Source organism: Amaranthus tricolor, chromosome 11, assembly GCF_026212465.1.
Source record: "Amaranthus tricolor cultivar Red isolate AtriRed21 chromosome 11, ASM2621246v1, whole genome shotgun sequence".
NCBI classification, from domain to species: domain Eukaryota; kingdom Viridiplantae; phylum Streptophyta; class Magnoliopsida; order Caryophyllales; family Amaranthaceae; genus Amaranthus; species Amaranthus tricolor.
Window position 1 is genome coordinate 9,890,964 of NC_080057.1, and position 21,844 is coordinate 9,912,807.

The window sequence follows — 21,844 nt, forward strand, 5'->3', positions numbered from 1 at the left end:
AACTGAAAATCATAGTCGTATGCTAGAAATTACGTGTTAAGTTGCTATTTTATGCGTTTTTAAGCGTTTTGGGCACTTTTGCGCATAAAGTAGCTCAAACTTGGTTTGTTTTGTCTGAAACTTGGCATATAATACTATTTGGTATATATTATTGTGTTGAAGTGGTTAAAATTGAAAATCATAGTCGTATACTAGAAATTACGTGTTAAGTTGCGATTTTATTCGTTTTTAAGCGTTTTTGGCACTTTTGCGCATAAAGTAGCTCAAACTTGGTTTGTTTTGCACGAAACTTGGCATACAATACTATTTGGTATATATAATTGTGTTGAAGTGGTTAAAATTGAAAATCATTGTCGTATACTAGAAATTACGTGTTAAGTTGCGATTTTAAGGGTTTTTAAGCGCTTTTGGCATTTTTGCGCATAAAGTAGCTCAAACTTGGTTTGTTTTGCACGAAACTTGGCACACAATACTATTTGGTATATATTATTGTGTTGAAGTGGTTAGAATTGAAAATCATAGTCGTATGCTAGAAATTACGTATTAAGTTGCTATTTTATGCGTTTTTGGCACTTTTGCGCATAAAGAAGCTCTAACTTGGTTTGTTTTGCACGAAACTTGGCATACAATACTATTTGGTATATATTATGGTGCTGAAGTGGTTAGAATTGAAAATCATAGTCGTATGCTAGAAATTACGTGTTAAGTTGCGATTTGAAGGGTTTTTAAGTGCTTTTGGCACTTTTGCGCATAAAGTAGCTCAGTAATTTGGTTTGTTTTGCACGAAACTTGCCACACAACGCTATTTGTTATATATTATTGTGTTGAAGTTATTAGAATTGAAAATCATAGTCGTATGCTAGAAATTACGGGTTAAGTTACGATTTTAAGGGTTTTTAAGCGCTTTTAGCACTTTTACGCATAAAGTAACTCAAAATTGGTTTGTTTTGCACGAAACTTGGCACACAACAGTAATTGGTATATATTATTGTGTTGAAGTGGTTAGAATTGAAAATCATAGTCATATGCTGGAAATTACATGTTAAGTTGCGATTTTATGCGTTTTTAAGCGCTTTTGGCACTTTTGCGCATAAAGTAGCTCAAACTTGGTTTGTTTTGCACGAAGCTTGGCACACAATACTATTTAGTATATATTATTGTATAGAAGTGGTTAGAATTGAAAATAATAGTCGTATGCTAGAAGTTACGTGTTAAGTTGCGATTTTAAGGGTTTTAAAGCGCTTTTGGGACTATTGCGCATAAAGTAGCTCAAACTTGGTTTGTTTTGCACGAAACTTGGCACACAACACTATTTGGTATATATTATTGTGTTGAAGTGGTTAGAATTGAAGATCATAGTCATATGCTAGAAATTACATGTTAAGATGCGATTTTATGCGTTTTTAAGAGTTTTTGGCACTTTTACGCATAAAGTAGCTCACAAACTTGGTTTGTTTTGAACGAAACTTGGCACACAACACTATTTGGTATATATTATTGTGCTGAAGTGATTAGAATTGAAAATCATAGTCGTTTGCGATTTTAAGAGTTTTTAAGCGATTTTGGCACTTTTGCGCATAAATTAACTCAAACTTGGTTTGTTTTGCACAAAACTTGGCAAACAACACTATTTGGTATATATTATTGTGTTGAAGTGGTTAAAATTGAAAATCATAGACGTATACTAGGAATTACGTGTTAAGTTGCGATTTTATGCGTTTTTAAGCGTTTTTTGCACTTTTGCGCATAAAGTAGCTCAAACTTGGTTTGTTTTGCACGAAACTTGGCATACAATACTATTTGGTATATATTATTGTGTTGAAGTGGTTAAAATTGAAAATCATATTCGTATACTAGAAATTACATGTTAAGTTGCGATTTTATGCGCTTTTAAGCGTTTTTGGCACTTTTGCGCATAAAGTAGCTCAAACTGTGGTTTGTTTTGCACGAAACTTGGCATACAATACTATTTGGTATATATAATTGTGTTGAAGTGGTTAAAATTGAAAATCATTGTCGTATACTAGAAATTACGTGTTAAGTTGCGATTTAAGGGTTTTTAAGCGCTTTTGGCATTTTTGCGCATAAAGTAGCTCAAACTTGGTTTGTTTTGCACGAAACTTGGCACACAATACTATTTGGTATTATTATTGTGTTGAAGTGGTAGAATGAAAATCATAGTCGTATGCTAGAAATTACGTATTAAGTTGCTATTTATGCGTTTTTGGCACTTTTGCGCATAAAGAAGCTCTAACTTGGTTTGTTTTGCACGAAACTTGGCATACAATACTATTTTGGTATATATTATGGTGTTGAAGTGGTTAGATTGAAAATCATAGTCGTATGCTAGAAATTACGTGTTAAGTTGCGATTTTAAGGGTGTTTAAGTGCTTTTGGCACTTTTGCGCATAAAGTAGCTCACAAATTTGGTTTGTTTTGCACGAAACTTGCCACACAACGCTATTTGTTATATATTATTGTGTTGAAGTTATTAGAATTGAAAATCATAGTCGTATGCTAGAAATTACGGGTTAAGTTACGATTTTAAGGGTTTTTAAAGCGCTTTTAGCACTTTTACGCATAAAGTACTCAAAATTGGTTGGGTTTTGCACGAAACTTGGCACACAACCAGTAATTGGTATATATTATTGTGTTGAAGTGGTTAGAATTGAAAATCATAGTCATATGCTGGAAATTACATGTTAAGTTGCGATTTTATGCGTTTTAAGCGCTTTTGGCACTTTTTGCGCATAAAGTAGCTCAAACTTGGTTTGTTTTGCACGAAGCTTGGCACACAATACTATTTAGTATATATTATTGTATAGAAGTGGTTAGAATTGAAAATAATAGTCGTATGCTAGAAGTTACGTGTTAAGTTGCGATTTTAAGGTGTTTAAAGCGCTTTTGGGACTATTGCGCATAAAGTAGCTCAAACTTGGTTTGTTTTGCACGAAACTTGGCACACAACACTATTTGGTATATATTATTGTGTTGAGTGGTTAGAATTGAAGATCATAGTCATATGCTAGAAATTACATGTTAAGATGCGATTTTATGCGTTTTTAAGAGTTTTTGGCACTTTTACGCATAAAGTAGCTCACAACCTTGGTTTGTTTTGAACGAAACTTGGCACACAACACTATTTGGTATATATTATTGTGCTGAAGTGATTAGAATTGAAAATCATAGTCGTTGCGATTTTAAGAGTTTTTAAGCGATTTTGGCACTTTTGCGCATAAATTAACTCAAACTTGGTTTGTTTTGCACAAACCTTGGCAAACAACACTATTTGGTATATATTATTGTGTTGAAGTGGTTAAAATTGAAAATCATAGACGTATACTAGGAATTACGTGTTAAGTTGCGATTTTATGCGTTTTTAAGCGTTTTTTGCACTTTTGCGCATAAAGTAGCTCAACTTGGTTTGTTTTGCACGAAACTTGGCATACAATACTATTTGGTATATATTATTGTGTTGAAGTGGTTAAAATTGAAAATCATATTCGTATACTAGAAATTACATGTTAAGTTGCGATTTTTTTGCGTTTTTAAACGCTTTTGGAACTTTTGCGCATAAAGTAGCTCAAACTTAGTTTGTTTTGCACGAAACTTGGCATACAATACTATTTGGTATAAATTATTGTGTTGAAGTAGTTAAAACTGAAAATCATAGTCGTATGCTAGAAATTACGTGTTAAGTTGCGATTTTAAGGGTTTTTAAGCGCTTTTGGCACTTTTGCGCATAAAGTAGCTCAAACTTGGTTTGTTTGCATGAAACTTGGCACACAACACTATTTCGCATATATTATTCTGTTGAAGTGGTTAAAATTGAAAAACATAGTCATATGCTCGAAATTATATGTTAAGTTGCGATTTTATGCGTTTTTAAAGCGTTTTTGGCACTTTTACGCATAAAGTAGCTCACAAATTTGGTTTGTTTTGCACGAAACTTGGCACACAACACTATTTGGTATATATTATTGTGTTGAAGTTATTAGAATTGAAAATCATAGTCGTATGCTATAAATTACGTGTTAAGTTGCGATTTTAAGGGTTTTAAAGCGATTTTGGCATTTTTGCGCATAAAGTAGCTCAAACTTGGTTTGTTTTGCACGAAACTTGGCATACAATACTTTTTGGTATATATTATTGTGTTGAAGTGGTTGGAATGCAAAATCATAGTCGTATGTTAGAAATTACGTGTTAAGTTGCGATTTTAAGGGTTTTTAAGTGCTTTTGGCACTATTGCGCATAAAGTAGCTCAAACTTGGTTTGTTTTGCACGAATCTTGGCACACAACACTATTTGGTATATATTATTGTGTTGAAGTAGTTAGAATTGAAAATCAAAGTCGTATGCTAGAAATAACGTGTTAAGTTGCGATTTTAAGGTTTTTTAGCGTTTTGGCAATTTTGCGCATAAAGTAGCTCACAAACTTGTTTTGTTTTGCACGAAACATGGCACACAATACTATTTGGTATATATTATTGTGTAGAAGTGGTTAGAATTGAATATCATAGTCGTATGCTAGAAATTACGTGTTAAGTTGCGATTTTAAGGGTTTTTAAGCGCTTTTGGCACTTTTGCGCATAAAGTAGCTCAAACTTGGTTTGTTTTGCACGAATCTTGGCACACAACACTATTTGGTATATATTATTGTGTTGAAGTAGTTAGAATTGAAAATCATAGTCGTATGCTAGAAATTACGTGTTAAGTTGCGATTTTAAGGGTTTTTTAGCGTTTTGGCACTTTTGCGCATAAAGTAGCTCACAAATTTGGTTTGTTTTGCACGAAACTTGCCACACAACATTATTTGTTATATATTATTGTGTTGAAGTTATTAGAATCGAAAATCATAGTCGTATGGTAGAAATTACGTGTTAAGATACGATTTTAAGGGTTTTTAAGCGCTTTTGGCACTTTTACGCATAAAGTAACTCAAACTTGGTTTGTTTTGCACGAAACTTGGCACACAACAGTAATTGGTATATATTATTGTGTTGAATGGTTAGAATTGAAAATCATAGTCATATGCTGGAAATTACATGTTAAGTTGCGATTTTATGCGTTTTTAAGAGTTTTTGTCACTTTACGCATAAAGTAGCTCACAAACTTGGTTTGTTTTGAACGAAACTTGGCACACAACACTATTTGGTATATATTATTGTGCTGAAGTGATTAGAATTGAAAATCATTGTGGTATGCTAGAAATTACGTGTTAAGTTGCGATTTTAAGGGTTTTTAAGCGCTTTTGGCACTTTTGCGCATAAATTAACTCAAACTTGGTTTGTTTTGCACGAAACTTGGCAAACAACCCTATTTGGTATATATTATTGTGTTGAAGTGGTTAGAACTGAAAATCATAGTCGTATGCTAGAAATTACGTGTTAAGTTGCTATTTTATGCGTTTTTAAGCGTTTTGGGCACTTTTGCGCATAAAGTAGCTCAAACTTGGTTTGTTTTGTCTGAAACTTGGTATATAATACTATTTGGTATATATTATTGTGTTGAAGTGGTTAAAATTGAAAATCATAGTCGTATACTAGAAATTACGTGTTAAGTTGCGATTTTATGCGCTTTTAAGCGTTTTTGGCACTTTTGCGCATAAGTAGCTCAAACTTGGTTGTTTTGCACGAAACTTGGCATACAATACTATTTGGTATATATAATTGTGTTGAAGTGGTTAAAATTGAAAATCATAGTCGTATACTAGAAATTACGTGTTAATTTGCGATTTTAAGGGTTTTTAAGCGCTTTTGGCATTTTTGCGCATAAAGTAGCTCAAACTTGGTTTGTTTTGCACGAAACTTGGCACACAATACTATTTGGTATATATTATTGTGTTGAAGTGGTTAGAATTGAAAATCATAGTCGTATGCTAGAAATTACGTGTTAAGTTGCTATTTTATGCGTTTTTGGCACTTTTGCGCATAAAGAAGCTCTAACTTGGTTTGTTTTGCACGAAACTTGGCATACAATACTATTTGGTATATATTATGGTGTTGAAGTGGTTAGAATTTAAAATCATAGTCGTATGCTAGAAATTACGTGTTAAGTTGCGATTTTAAGGGTTTTTAAGTGCTTTTGGCACTTTTGCGCATAAAGTAGCTCAAAAATTTGGTTTGTTTTGCACGAAACTTGCCACACAACACTATTTGTTATATATTATTGTATTGAAGTTATTAGAATTGAAAATCATAGTCGTATGATAGAAATTACGGGTTAAGTTACGATTTTAAGGGTTTTTAAGCGCTTTTGGCACTTTTACGCATAAAGTAACTCAAACTTGGTTTGTTTTGCACGAAACTTGGCACACAACAGTAATTGGTATATATTATTGTGTTGAAGTGGTTAGAATTGAAAATCATAGTCATATGCTGGAAATTACATGTTAAGTTGCGATTTTATGCGTTTTTAAGCGCTTTTGGCACTTTTGCGCATAAAGTAGCTCAAACTTGGTTTGTTTTGCACGAAGCTTGGCACACAATACTATTTAGTATATATTATTGTATAGAAGTGGTTAGAATTGAAAATAATAGTCGTATGCTAGAAGTTACGTGTTAAGTTGCGATTTTAAAGGTTTTTAAGCGCTTTTGGCACTATTGCGCATAAAGTAGCTCAAACTTGGTTTGTTTTGCACGAAACTTGGCACACAACACTATTTGGTATATATTATTGTGTTGAAGTGGTTAGAAATGAAGATCATAGTCATATGCTAGAAATTACATGTTAAGTTGCGATTTTATGCGTTTTTAAGAGTTTTTGGCACTTTTACGCATAAAGTAGCTCACAAACTTGGTTTGTTTTGAACTAAACTTGGCACACAACACTATTTGGTATATATTATTGTGCTGAAGTGATTAGAATTAAAAATCATAGTCGTTTGCGATTTTATGAGTTTTTAAGCGATTTTGGCACTTTTGCGCATAAATTAACTTAAACTTGGTTTGTTTTGCACAAAACTTGGCAAACAACACTATTTGGTATATATTATTGTGTTGAAGTGGTTAAAATTGAAAATCATAGTCGTATACTAGGAATTACGTGTTAAGTTGCGATTTATGCGTTTTTAAGCGTTTTTTGCACTTTTGCGCTTAAAGTAGCTCAAACTTGGTTTGTTTTGCACGAAACTTGGCATACAATACTATTTGGTATATATTATTGTGTTGAACTGGTTAAAATTGAAAATCATATTCGTATACTAGAAATTACATGTTAAGTTGCGATTTTTTTTGCGTTTTTAAACGCTTTTGGAACTTTTGCGCATAAAGTAGCTCAAACTTAGTTGTTTTGCACGAACATGGCATACAATACTATTGGTATAAATTATTGTGTTGAAGTGGTTGAAACTGAAAATCATAGTCGTATGCTAGAAATTACATGTTAAGTTGCGATTTTAAGGGTTTTTAAGCGCTTTTTGGCACTTTTGCGCATAAAGTAGCTCAAACTTGGTTTGTTTTGCATGAAACTTGGCACACAACACTATTTCGCATATATTATTGTGTTGGAAGTGGTTAAAATTGAAAATCATAGTCATATGCTAGAAATTATATGTTAAGTTGCGATTTATGCGTTTTTAAGCGTTTTTGGCACTTTTAACGCATAAAGTAGCTCACAAATTTGGTTTGTTTTGCACGAAACTTGGCACACAACACTATTTGGTATATTATTATTGTGTTGAAGTTATGAGAATTGAAAATCATAGGTCGTATGCTATAATTAACGTGTTAAGTTGCGATTTTAAGGGTTTTAAAGCGATTTTGGCATTTTTTGCGCATAAAGTAGCTCAAACTTGGTTTGTTTGCACGAAACTTGGCATACAATACTTTTTGGTATATATTATTGTGTTGAAGTGGTTGGAATGCAAAATCATATTCGTATCTTAGAAATTACGTGTTAAGTTGCGATTTTAAGGGTTTTTAAGTGCTTTTGGCACTATTGCGCATAAAGTAGCTCAAACTTGGTTTGTTTTGCACGAATCTTTGCACACAACACTATTTGGTATATATTATTGTGTTGAAGTAGTTAGAATTGAAAATCATAGTCGTATGCTAGAAATAACGTGTTAAGTTGCGATTTTAAGGGTTTTTTAGCGTTTTGGCACTTTGCGCATAAAGTAGCTCACAAACTTGTTTTGTTTTGCACGAAACATGGCACACAACACTAATTGGTATATATTATTGTGTTGAAGTTGTTTAGAATTTGAAATCATGGTCATATGCTAGAAATTACATGTTAAGTTACGATTTTAAGGGTTTTAAAGCGCTTTTGGCACTTTTACGCATCAAGTAACCCAAACTTGGTTTGTTTTGCACGAAACTTGGCACACAACACTAATTGGTATATATTATTGTGTTGAAGTGGTTAGAATTGAAAATCATAGTCATATGCTGGAAATTACATGTTAAGTTGCGATTTTATGGGTTTTTAAGTGCTTTTGGCACTTTTGCGCATAAAGTAGCTCAAACTTGGTTTGGTTTTGCACGAAACTTGGCACACTATACTATTTGGTATATATTATTGTGTAGAAGTGGTTAGAATTGAATATCATAGTCGTATGCTAGAAATTACGTGTTAAGTTGCGATTTTAAGGGTTTTTAAGCGCTTTTGGCACTATTGCGCATAAAGCAGCTCAAACTTGGTTTGTTTCGCACGAAACTTGGCACACAACACTATTTGGTATATATTATTGTGTTGAAGTGGTTAGAATTGAAGATCATAGTCATATGCTAGAAATTACATGTTAAGTTGCGATTTTATGCGTTTTTAAAGAGTTTTTGGCACTTTTACCCGCATAAAGTAGCTCACAAACTTGGTTTGTTTTGAACTAAAACTTGGCACACAACACTATTTGGTATATATATATTGTGCTGAAGTGATTAGAATTAAAAATCATAGTCGTTTGCGATTTTATGAGTTTTTAAGCGATTTTGGCACTTTTGCGCATAAATTAACTCAAACTTGGTTTGTTTTGCACAAAACTTGGCAAAAAACACTATTTGGTATATATTATTGTGTTGAAGTGGTTAAAATTGAAAATCATAGTCGTATACTAGGAATTACGTGTTAAGTTGCGATTTTATGCGTTTTTAAAGCGTTTTTTGCACTTTTGCGCTTAAAGTAGCTCAAACTTGGTTTGTTTTGCACGAAACTTGGCATACAATACTATTTGGTATATATTATTGTGTTGAACTGGTTAAAATTGAAAATCATATTCGTATACTAGAAATTACATGTTAAGTTGCGATTTTTTTGCGTTTTTAAACGCTTTGGAACTTTTGCGCATAAAGTAGCTCAAACTTAGTTTGTTTTGCACGAAACATGGCATACAATACTATTTGGTATAAATTATTGTGTTGAAGTGGTCGAAACTGAAAATCATAGTCGTATGCTAGAAATTACATGTTAAGTTGCGATTTTAAGGGTTTTTAAGCGCTTTTGGCACTTTTGCGCATAAAGTAGCTCAAACTTGGTTTGTTTTGCATGAAACTTGGCACACAACACTATTTCGCATATATTATTGTGTTGAAGTGGTTAAAATTGAAAATCATAGTCATATGCTAGAAATTATATGTTAAGTTGCGATTTTATGCGTTTTTAAGCGTTTTTGGCACTTTTACGCATAAAGTAGCTCACAAATTTGGTTTGTTTTGCACGAAACTTGGCACACAACACTATTTGGTATATATTATTGTGTTGAAGTTATGAGAATTGAAAATCATAGGTCGTATGCTATAAATTACGTGTTAAGTTGCGATTTTAAGGGTTTTAAAGCGATTTTGGCATTTTTGCGCATAAAGTAGCTCAAACTGGTTTGTTTTGCACGAAACTTGGCATACAATACTTTTTGGTATTATTATTGTGTTGAAGTGGTTGGAATGCAAAATCATATTCGTATCTTAGAAATTACGTGTTAAGTTGCGATTTTAAGGGTTTTTAAGTGCTTTTGGCACTATTGCGCATAAAGTAGCTCAAACTTGGTTTGTTTTGCACGAATCTTTGCACACAACACTATTTGGTATAATATTATTGTGTTGAAGTAGTTAGAATTGAAAATCATAGTCGTATGCTAGAAATAACGTGTTAAGTTGCGATTTTAAGGGTTTTTTAGCGTTTTGGCACTTTTGCGCATAAAGTAGCTCACAAACTTGTTTTGTTTTGCACGAAACATGGCACACAACACTAATTGGTATATATTATTGTGTTGAAGTTGTTAGAATTTGAAATCATGGTCATATGCTAGAAATTACATGTTAAGTTACGATTTTAAGGGTTTTTAAGCGCTTTTGGCACTTTTACCGCATCAAGTAACCCAAACTTGGTTTGTTTTGCACGAAACTTGGCACACAACACTATTGGTATATATTATTGTGTTGAAGTGGTTAGAATTGAAAATCATAGTCATATGCTGGAAATTACATGTTAAGTTGCGATTTTATTGTGTTTTAAGTGCTTTTGGCACTTTTGCGCATAAAGTAGCTCAAACTTGGTTTGTTTTGCACGAAACTTGGCACACAATACTAATTGGTATATATTATTGTGTAGAAGTGGTTAGAATTGAATATCATAGTCGTATGCTAGAAATTACGTGTTAAGTTGCGATTTTAAGGGTTTTTAAGCGCTTTTGGCACTTTTGCGCATGAAAGTAGCTCAAACTTGGTTTGTTTTGCACGAATCTTGGCACACAACACTATTTGGTATATATTATTGTGTTGAAGTAGTTAGAATTGAAAATCATAGTCGTATGCTAGAAATTACGTGTTAAGTTGCGATTTTAAGGGTTTTTTAGCGTTTTGGCACTTTTGCGCATAAAGTAGCTCACAAATTTGGTTTGTTTTGCACGAAACTTGCCACACAACACTATTTGTTATATATTATTGTGTTGAAGTTATTAGAATCGAAAATCATAGTCGTATGGTAGAAATTACGTGTTAAGATACGATTTTAAGGGTTTTTAAGCGCTTTTGGCACTTTTACGCATAAAGTAACTCAAACTTGGTTTGTTTTGCACGAAACTTGGCACACAACAGTAATTGGTATATATTATTGTGTTGAAGTGGTTAGAATTGAAAGTCATAGTCATAATGCTGGAAATTACATGTTAAGTTGCGATTTTAAGGGTTTTTTAAGCGCTTTTTGGCACTTTTGCGCATAAAGTAGCTCAAACTTGGTTTGTTTTGCACGAATCTTGGCACACAACACTATTTGGTATATATTATTGTGTTGAAGTAGTTAGAATTGAAAAATCATAGTCGTATGCTAGAAATTACGTGTTAAGTTGCGATTTTAAGGGTTTTTTAGCGTTTTGGCACTTTTGCGCATAAAGTAGCTCACAAATTTGGTTTGTTTTGCACGAAACTTGCCACACAACACTATTTGTTATATATTATTGTGTTGAAGTTATTAGAATCGAAAATCATAGGTCGTATGCTAGAAATTACGTGTTAAGTTGCGATTTTAAGGGTTTTTAAGCGCTTTTGGCACTTTTGCGCATAAAGTAGCTCAAACTGGTTTGTTTTGCACGAAGCTTGCACACAATACTCTTTAGTATATATTATTGTATAGAAGTGGTTAGAATTGAAAATCATAGTCGTATGCTAGAAGTTACGTGTTAAGTTGCGATTTTAAGGGTTTTTAAGCGCTTTTGGCACTTTTGAGCATAAAGTAGCTCAAACTTTGTTTGTTTTGCACGAAACTTGGCACACAACACTATTTGGTATATATTATTGTGTTGAAGTGTTTAGATTGAAGATCATAGTCATATGCTAGAAATTACTTGTTAAGTTGCGATTTTATGCGTTTTTTAAGAGTTTTTGGCACTTTTACGCATAAAGTAGCTCACAAACTTGGTTTGTTGTTGAACGAAACTTAGCACACACAACACTATTTGGTATATATTATTGTGCTGAAGTGATTAGAATTGAAAATCATAGTCGTTTGCGATTTTAAGAGTTTTTAAGCGCTTTTGGAACTTTTGCGCATAAATTAACTCAAACTTTTGCACAAAACTTGGCAAACAACACTATTTGGTATATTATTGTGTTGAAGTGGTTAAAATTGAAAATCATAGTCGTATACTAGAATTACGTGTTAAGTTGCGTTTTTATGCGTAAGCGTTTTTGCACTTTTGCGCATAAAGTAGCTCAAGCTTGGTTTGTTTTGCACGAAACTTGGCATACGATACTATTTGGTATATATATTGTGTTGATGTGGTTAAAATTGAAAATGATATTCGTATACTAGAAATTACGTGTTAAGTTGCCGATTTTTTTTGCGTTTTTAAGCGCTTTTTGAACTTTTGCGCATAAGTAGCTCAAACTTAGTTTATTTTGCACGAAACTTGGCATACAATACTATTTGGTATATATTATTGTGTTTGAAGTGGTTAAAATTGAAATCATAGTCGTATGCTAGAAATTACGTGTTAAGTTGCTATTTTAAGGGTTTTTAAGCGCTTTTGGCACTTTTGCGCATAAAGTAGCTCAAACTTGGTTTGTTTTGCATGAAACTTGGCACACAACACTATTTGGCATATATTATTGTGTTGAAGTGGTTAGAATTGAAAATCATATTCCATATAGTAGAAATTAATGTTAAGTTGCGATTTTATGCGTTTTTAAGCGTTTTTGGCACTTTTACGCATAAAGTAGCTCACAAATTTGGTTTGTTTGCACGAAACTTGGCACACCAACACTATTTGGTATATATTATTGTGTTGAAGTTATTAGAATTGAAAATCATAGTCCGTATGCTATAAATTACGTGTTAAGTTGCGATTTTAAAGGATTTTTAGCGCTTTTGGCATTTTTGCGCATAAAGTAGCTCAAACTTGGTATGTTTTGCACGAAACTTGGCATACAATACTTTTTGGTATATATTATTATGTTGAAGTGGTTGGAATTGAAAATCATAGTCGTATGCTAGAAATTACGTGTTAAGTTCCTATTTTATGCGTTTTAAGCGTTTTGGCACTTTTGCGCATAAAGTAGCTCAAACTTGGTTTGTTTTGCACGAAACTTGGCATACAATACATTTTGGTATATATTATTGTGTTGAAGTGGTGTTGGAAATTGAAAAACATAGTCGTATGCTAGAAATTACGTTTTTAAGTTGCGATTTTAAGGGTTTTTTAAGTGCTTTTGGCACTATTGCGCATAAAGTAGCTCAAACTTGGTTTGTTGTTGCAACGAATCTTGGCAAACAACACTATTTGGTATATATTATTGTGTTGAAGTAGTTACAATTGAAAATCATAGTCGTATGCTAGAAATAACGTGTTAAGTTGCGATTTTAAGGGTTTTTTACCGTTATGGCACTTTTGCGCATAAAGTAGCTCACAAACTTGGTTTGTTTGCACGAAACATGCACACAACAATAATTGGTATATATTATTGTGTTGAAGTGGTTAGAAATGAAAATCATAGTCATATGCTGGAAATTACATGTTAAGTTGCGATTTTATGTGTTTTTAAGCGCTTTTGGCAGTTTTGCGCATAAAGTAGCTCAAACTTGGTTTGTTTTGCACGAAACTTGGCACACAATACTATTTGGTATATATTATTGTGTAGAAGTGGTTAGAATTGAATATCATAGTCGTATGCTAGAAATTACGTGTTAAGTTGCGATTTTAAGGGTTTTTAAGCGCTTTTGGCACTTTTGTGCATAAAGTAGCTCAAACTTGGTTTGTTTTGCACGAAACTTGGCACACAACACTATTTGGTATATATTATTGTGTCGAAGTGGATAGATTTGAAAATCATAGTCATATGCTAGAAATTACATGTTAAGTTGCGATTTTATCTGTTTTTAAGAGTTTTTGGCACTTTTACGCATAAAGTAGCTCACAAACTTGGTTTGTTTTGAACAAAACTTGGCACACAACACTATTTGGTATATATTATTGTGCTGAAGTGATTAGAATTGAAAATCATAGTCGTATGCTAGAAATTACGTGTTAAGTTGCGATTTTAAGGATTTTTAAGCGCTTTTGGCACTTTTGCGCATAAATTAACTCAAACTTGGTTTGTTTTGCACGAAACTTGGCAAACAATACTATTTGGTATATATTATTGTGTTGAATTTATTAGAATTTAAAATCATAGTCCTATGCTAAAAATTACGTGTTAAGTTGCGATTTTAAGGGTTTTTTTTAGCGCTTTTGGCACTTTTGCGCATAAAGTAGCTCACAAACTTGGTTTGTTTTGCACGAAACTTGGCACACAACACTATTTGGTATATATTATTGTGTTGAAGTGGTTAGAACTGAAAATCATAGTCGTATGCTAAAATTTACGTGTTAAGTTGCGATTTTAAGGGTTTTTTTTTAGCGCTTTTGGCACTTTTGCGCATAAAGTAGCTCACAAACTTGGTTTGTTTTGCACGAAACTTGGCACACAACACTATTTGGTATATATTATTGTGTGGAAGTAGTTAGAATTGAAAATCATAGTCGTATGCTAAAATTTACGAGTTAAGTTGTGATTTTAAGGGTTTTTAAGCGCTTTTGGAACTTTTGCGCATAAAGTAGCTAACAAACTTGGTTTGTTTTGAACGAAACTTGGCATACAATACTATTTGGTATATGTTATTGTGTTGAAGTGGTTAGAATTGAAAATCATAGTCGTATGCTAGAAATTACGTGTTAAGTTGCAATTTTAAGGGTTTTTAAGTGTTTTTGGCACATTTGCGCATAAAGTAGCTCAATCTTGGTTTGTTTTGCATGAATCTTGGCACACAACACTAATTGGTATATATTATTGTGTTGAAGTTGTTAGAATTGAAAATCATGGTCGTATGCTAGAAATTACGTGTTAAGTTGCGATTTTAAGGGTTTTTAAGCGCTTTTGGCACTTTTGCGCATAAAGTAGCTCAAACTTGGTTTGTTTTGCACGAAGCTTGGCACACAATACTCTTTAGTATATATTATTGTATAGAAGTGGTTAGAATTGAAAATCATAGTCGTATGCTAGAAGTTACGTGTTAAGTTGCGATTTTAAGGGTTTTTAAGCGCTTTTGGCACTTTTGAGCATAAAGTAGCTCAAACTTTGTTTGTTTTGCACGAAACTTTGCACACAACACTATTTGGTATATATTATTGTGTTGAAGTGTTTAGAATTGAAGATCATAGTCATATGCTAGAAATTACTTGTTAAGTTGCGATTTTATGCGTTTTTAAGAGTTTTTGGCACTTTTACGCATAAAGTAGCTCACAAACTTGGTTTGTTTTGAACGAAACTTAGCACACAACACTATTTGGTATATATTATTGTGCTGAAGTGATTAGAATTGAAAATCATAGTCGTTTGCGATTTTAAGAGTTTTTAAGCGCTTTTGGAACTTTTGCGCATAAATTAACTCAAACTTTTGCACAAAACTTGGCAAACAACACTATTTGGTATATATTATTGTGTTGAAGTGGTTAAAATTGAAAATCATAGTCGTATACTAGAAATTACGTGTTAAGTTGCGATTTTATGCGTAAGCGTTTTTTGCACTTTTGCGCATAAAGTAGCTCAAGCTTGGTTTGTTTTGCACGAAACTTGGCATACAATACTATTTGGTATATATTATTGTGTTGATGTGGTTAAAATTGAAAATGATATTCGTATACTAGAAATTACGTGTTAAGTTGCGATTTTTTTGCGTTTTTAAGCGCTTTTGGAACTTTTGCGCATAAAGTAGCTCAAACTTAGTTTATTTTGCACGAAACTTGGCATACAATACTATTTGGTATATATTATTGTGTTGAAGTGGTTAAAATTGAAAATCATAGTCGTATGCTAGAAATTACGTGTTAAGTTGCTATTTTAAGGGTTTTTAACCGCTTTTGGCACTTTTGCGCATAAAGTAGCTGTAGCTTGGTTTGTTTTGCACGAAACTTGGCACACAACACTATTTGGCATATATTATTGTGTTGAAGTGGTTAGAATTGAAAATCATAGTCATATAGTAGAAATTATATGTTAAGTTGCGATTTTATGCGTTTTTAAGCGTTTTTGGCACTTTTACGCATAAACTAGCTCACAAATTTGGTTTGTTTTGCACGAAACTTGGCACACAACACTATTTGGTATATATTATTGTGTTGAAGTTATTAGAATTGAAAATCATAGTCGTATGCTATAAATTACGTGTTAAGTTGCGATTTTAAAGGATTTTTAGCGCTTTTGGCATTTTTGCGCATAAAGTAGCTCAAACTTGGTTTGTTTTGCACGAAACTTGGCATACAATACTTTTTGGTATATATTATTGTGTTGAAGTGGTTGGAATTGAAAATCATAGTCGTATGCTAGAAATTACGTGTTAAGTTCCTATTTTATGCGTTTTTAAGCGTTTTGGCACTTTTGCGCATAAAGTAGCTCAAACTTGGTTTGTTTTGCACGAAACTTGGCATACAATACATTTTGGTATATATTATTGTGTTGAAGTGGTTGGAATTGAAAATCATAGTCGTATGCTAGATATTACGTTTTAAGTTGCGATTTTAAGGGTTTTTAAGTGCTTTTGGCACTATTGCGCATAAAGTAGCTCAAACTTGGTTTGTTTTGCACGAATCTTGGCAACACAACACTATTTGGTATATATTATTGTGTTGAAGTAGTTAGAATTGAAAATCATAGTCGTATGCTAGAAATAACGTGTTAAGTTGCGATTTTAAGGGTTTTTTACCGTTATGGCACTTTTGCGCATAAAGTAGCTCACAAACTTGGTTTGTTTTGCACGAAACATGGCACACAACACTAATTGGTATATATTATTGTGTTGAAGTTGTTAGAATTGAAAATCATGGTCGTATGCTAGAAATTACGTGTTAAGTTACGATTTTAAGGGTTTTTAAGCGCTTTTGGCACTTTTACGCATCAAGTAACTCAAACTTGGTTTGTTTTTGCACGAAACTTGGCACACAACACTAATTGGTATATATTATTGTGTTGAAGTGGTTAGAAATGAAAATCATAGTCATATGCTGGAAATTACATGTTAAGTTGCGATTTTATGTGTTTTTAAGCGCTTTTGGCACTTTTGCGCATAAAGTAGCTCAAACTTGGTTTGTTTTGCACGAAACTTGGCACACAATACTATTTGGTATATATTATTGTGTAGAAGTGGTTAGAATTGAATATCATAGTCGTATGCTAGAAATTACGTGTTAAGTTGCGATTTTAAGGGTTTTTAAGCGCTTTTGGCACTTTTGTGCATAAAGTAGCTCAAACTTGGTTTGTTTTGCACGAAACTTGGCACACAACACTATTTGGTATATATTATTGTGTCGAAGTGGATAGATTTGAAAATCATAGTCATATGCTAGAAATTACATGTTAAGTTGCGATTTTATCTGTTTTTAAGAGTTTTTGGCACTTTTACGCATAAAGTAGCTCACAAACTTGGTTTGTTTTGAACAAAACTTGGCACACAACACTATTTGGTATATATTATTGTGCTGAAGTGATGAGAATTGAAAATCATAGTCGTATGCTAGAAATTACGTGTTAAGTTGCGATTTTAAGGATTTTTAAGCGCTTTTGGCACTTTTGCGCATAAATTAACTCAAACTTGGTTTGTTTTGCACGAAACTTGGCAAACAATACTATTTGGTATATATTATTGTGTTGAATTTATTAGAATTTAAAATCATAGTCGTATGCTAAAAATTACGTGTTAAGTTGCGATTTTAAGGGTTTTTTTAGCGCTTTTGGCACTTTTGCGCATAAAGTAGCTCACAAACTTGGTTTGTTTTGCACGAAACTTGGCACACAACACTATTTGGTATATATTATTGTGTTGAAGTGGTTAGAACTGAAAATCATAGTCGTATGCTAAAATTTACGTGTTAAGTTGCGATTTTAAGGGTTTTTTTTAGCGCTTTTGGCACTTTTGCGCATAAAGTAGCTCACAAACTTGGTTTGTTTTGCACGAAACTTGGTACACAACACTATTTGGTATATATTATTGTGTGGAAGTGGTTAGAATTGAAAATCATAGTCGTATGCTAAAATTTACGAGTTAAGTTGTGATTTTAAGGGTTTTTAAGCGCTTTTGGAACTTTTGCGCATAAAGTAGCTAAGAAACTTGGTTTGTTTTGAACGAAACTTGGCATACAATACTATTTGGTATATGTTATTGTGTTGAAGTGGTTAGAATTGAAAATCATAGTCGTATGCTAGAAATTACGTGTTAAGTTGCAATTTTAAGGGTTTTTAAGTGTTTTTGGCACATTTGCGCATAAAGTAGCTCAATCTTGGTTTGTTTTGCACGAATCTTGGCACACAACACTAATTGGTATATATTATTGTGTTGAAGTTGTTAGAATTGAAAATCATGGTCGTATGCTAGAAATTACGTGTTAAGTTGCGATTTTAAGGGTTTTTAAGCGCTTTTGGCACTTTTGCGCATAAAGTAGCTCAAACTTGGTTTGTTTTGCACGAAGCTTGGCACACAATACTCTTTAGTATATATTATTGTATAGAAGTGGTTAGAATTTAAAATCATAGTCGTATGCTAGAAGTTACGTGTTAAGTTGCGATTTTAAGGGTTTTTAAGCGCTTTTGGCACTTTTGAGCATAAAGTAGCTCAAACTTTGTTTGTTTTGCACGAAACTTGGCACACAACACTATTTGGTATATATTATTGTGTTGAAGTGTTTAGAATTGAAGATCATAGTCATATGCTAGAAATTACTTGTTAAGTTGCGATTTTATGCGTTTTTAAGAGTTTTTGGCACTTTTACGCATAAAGTAGCTCACAAACTTGGTTTGTTTTGAACGAAACTTAGCACACAACACTATTTGGTATATATTATTGTCCTGAAGTGATTAGAATTGAAAATCATAGTCGTTTGCGATTTTAAGAGTTTTTAAGCGCTTTTGGAACTTTTGCGCATAAATTAACTCAAACTTTTGCACAAAACTTGGCAAACAACACTATTTGGTATATATTATTGTGTTGAAGTGGTTAAAATTGAAAATCATAGTCGTATACTAGAAATTACGTGTTAAGTTGCGATTTTATGCGTAAGCGTTTTTTGCACTTTTGCGCATAAAGTAGCTCAAGCTTGGTTTGTTTTGCACGAAACTTGGCATACAATACTATTTGGTATATATTATTGTGTTGATGTGGTTAAAATTGAAAATGATATTCGTATACTAGAAATTACGTGTTAAGTTGCGATTTTTTTGCGTTTTTAAGCGCTTTTGGAACTTTTGCGCATAAAGTAGCTCAAACTAAGTTTATTTTGCACGAAACTTGGCATACAATACTATTTGGTATATATTATTGTGTGGTTAAAATTGAAAATCATAGTCGTATGCTAGAAATTACGTGTTAAGTTGCTATTTTAAGGGTTTTTAAGCGCTTTTGGCACTTTTGCGCATAAAGTAGCTCTAACTTGGTTTGTTTTGCACGAAACTTGGCACACAACACTATTTGGCATATATTATTGTGTTGAAGTGGTTAGAATTGAAAATCATAGTCATATAGTAGAAATTATATGTTAAGTTGCGATTTTATGCGTTTTTAAGCGTTTTTGGCACTTTTACGCATAAACTAGCTCACAAATTTGGTTTGTTTTGCACGAAACTTGGCACACAACACTATTTGGTATATATTATTGTGTTGAAGTTATTAGAATTGAAAATCATAGTCGTATGCTATAAATTACGTGTTAAGTTGCGATTTTAAAGGATTTTTAGCGCTTTTGGCATTTTTGCGCATAAAGTAGCTCAAACTTGGTTTGTTTTGCACGAAACTTGGCATACAATACTTTTTGGTATATATTATTGTGTTGAAGTGGTTGGAATTGAAAATAATAGTCGTATGCTAGAAATTACGTGTTAAGTTCCTATTTTATGCGTTTTTAAGCGTTTTGGCACTTTTGCGCATAAAGTAGCTCAAACTTGGTTTGTTTTGCACGAAACTTGGCATACAATACATTTTGGTATATATTATTGTGTTGAAGTGGTTGGAATTGAAAATCATAGTCGTATGCTAGATATTACGTTTTAAGTTGCGATTTTAAGGGTTTTTAAGTGCTTTTGGCACTATTGCGCATAAAGTAGCTCAAACTTGGTTTGTTTTGCACGAATCTTGGCAAACAACACTATTTGGTATATATTATTGTGTTGAAGTAGTTAGAATTGAAAATCATAGTCGTATGCTAGAAATAACGTGTTAAGTTGCGATTTTAAGGGTTTTTTACCGTTATGGCACTTTTGCGCATAAAGTAGCTCACAAACTTGGTTTGTTTTGCACGAAACATGGCACACAACACTAATTGGTATATATTATTGTGTTGAAGTTGTTAGAATTGAAAATCATGGTCGTATGCTAGATATTACGTGTTAAGTTACGATTTTAAGGGTTTTTAAGCGCTTTTGGCACTTTTACGCATCAAGTAACTCAAACTTGGTTTGTTTTTGCACGAAACTTGGCACACAACACTAATTGGTATATATTATTGTGTTGAAGTGGTTAGAAATGAAAATCATAGTCATATGCTGGAAATTACATGTTAAGTTGCGATTTTATGTGTTTTTAAGCGCTTTTGGCACTTTTGCGCATAAAGTAGCTCAAACTTGGTTTGTTTTGCACGAAACTTGGCACACAATACTATTTGGTATATATTATTGTGTAGAAGTGGTTAGAATTGAATATCATAGTCGTATGCTAGAAATTACGTGTTAAGTTGCGGTTTTAAGGGTTTTTAAGCGCTTTTGGCACTTTTGTGCATAAAGTAGCTCAAACTTGGTTTGTTTTGCACGAAACTTGGCACACAACACTATTTGGTATATATTATTGTGTCGAAGTGGATAGATTTGAAAATCATAGTCATATGCTAGAAATTACATGTTAAGTTGCGATTTTATCTGTTTTTAAGAGTTTTTGGCACTTTTACGCATAAAGTAGCTCACAAACTTGGTTTGTTTTGAACAAAACTTGGCACACAACACTATTTGGTATATATTATTGTGCTGAAGTGATGAGAATTGAAAATCATAGTCGTATGCTAGAAATTACGTGTTAAGTTGCGATTTTAAGGATTTTTAAGCGCTTTTGGCACTTTTGCGCATAAATTAACTCAAACTTGGTTTGTTTTGCACGAAACTTGGCAAACAATACTATTTGGTATATATTATTGTGTTGAATTTATTAGAATTTAAAATCATAGTCGTATGCTAAAAATTACGTGTTAAGTTGCGATTTTAAGGGTTTTTTTAGCGCTTTTGGCACTTTTGCGCATAAAGTAGCTCACAAACTTGGTTTGTTTTGCACGAAACTTGGCACACAACACTATTTGGTATATATTATTGTGTTGAAGTGGTTAGAACTGAAAATCATAGTCGTATGCTAAAATTTACGTGTTAAGTTGCGATTTTAAGGGTTTTTTTTAGCGCTTTTGGCACTTTTGCGCATAAAGTAGCTCACAAACTTGGTTTGTTTTGCACGAAACTTGGTACACAACACTATTTGGTATATATTATTGTGTGGAAGTGGTTAGAATTGAAAATCATAGTCGTATGCTAAAATTTACGAGTTAAGTTGTGATTTTAAGGGTTTTTAAGCGCTTTTGGAACTTTTGCGCATAAAGTAGCTAACAAACTTGGTTTGTTTTGAACGAAACTTGGCATACAATACTATTTGGTATATGTTATTGTGTTGAAGTGGTTAGAATTGAAAATCATAGTCGTATGCTAGAAATTACGTGTTAAGTTGCAATTTTAAGGGTTTTTAAGTGTTTTTGGCACTTTTGCGCATAAAGTAGCTCAATCTTGGTTTGTTTTGCACGAATCTTGGCACACAACACTAATTGGTATATATTATTGTGTTGAAGTTGTTAGAATTGAAAATC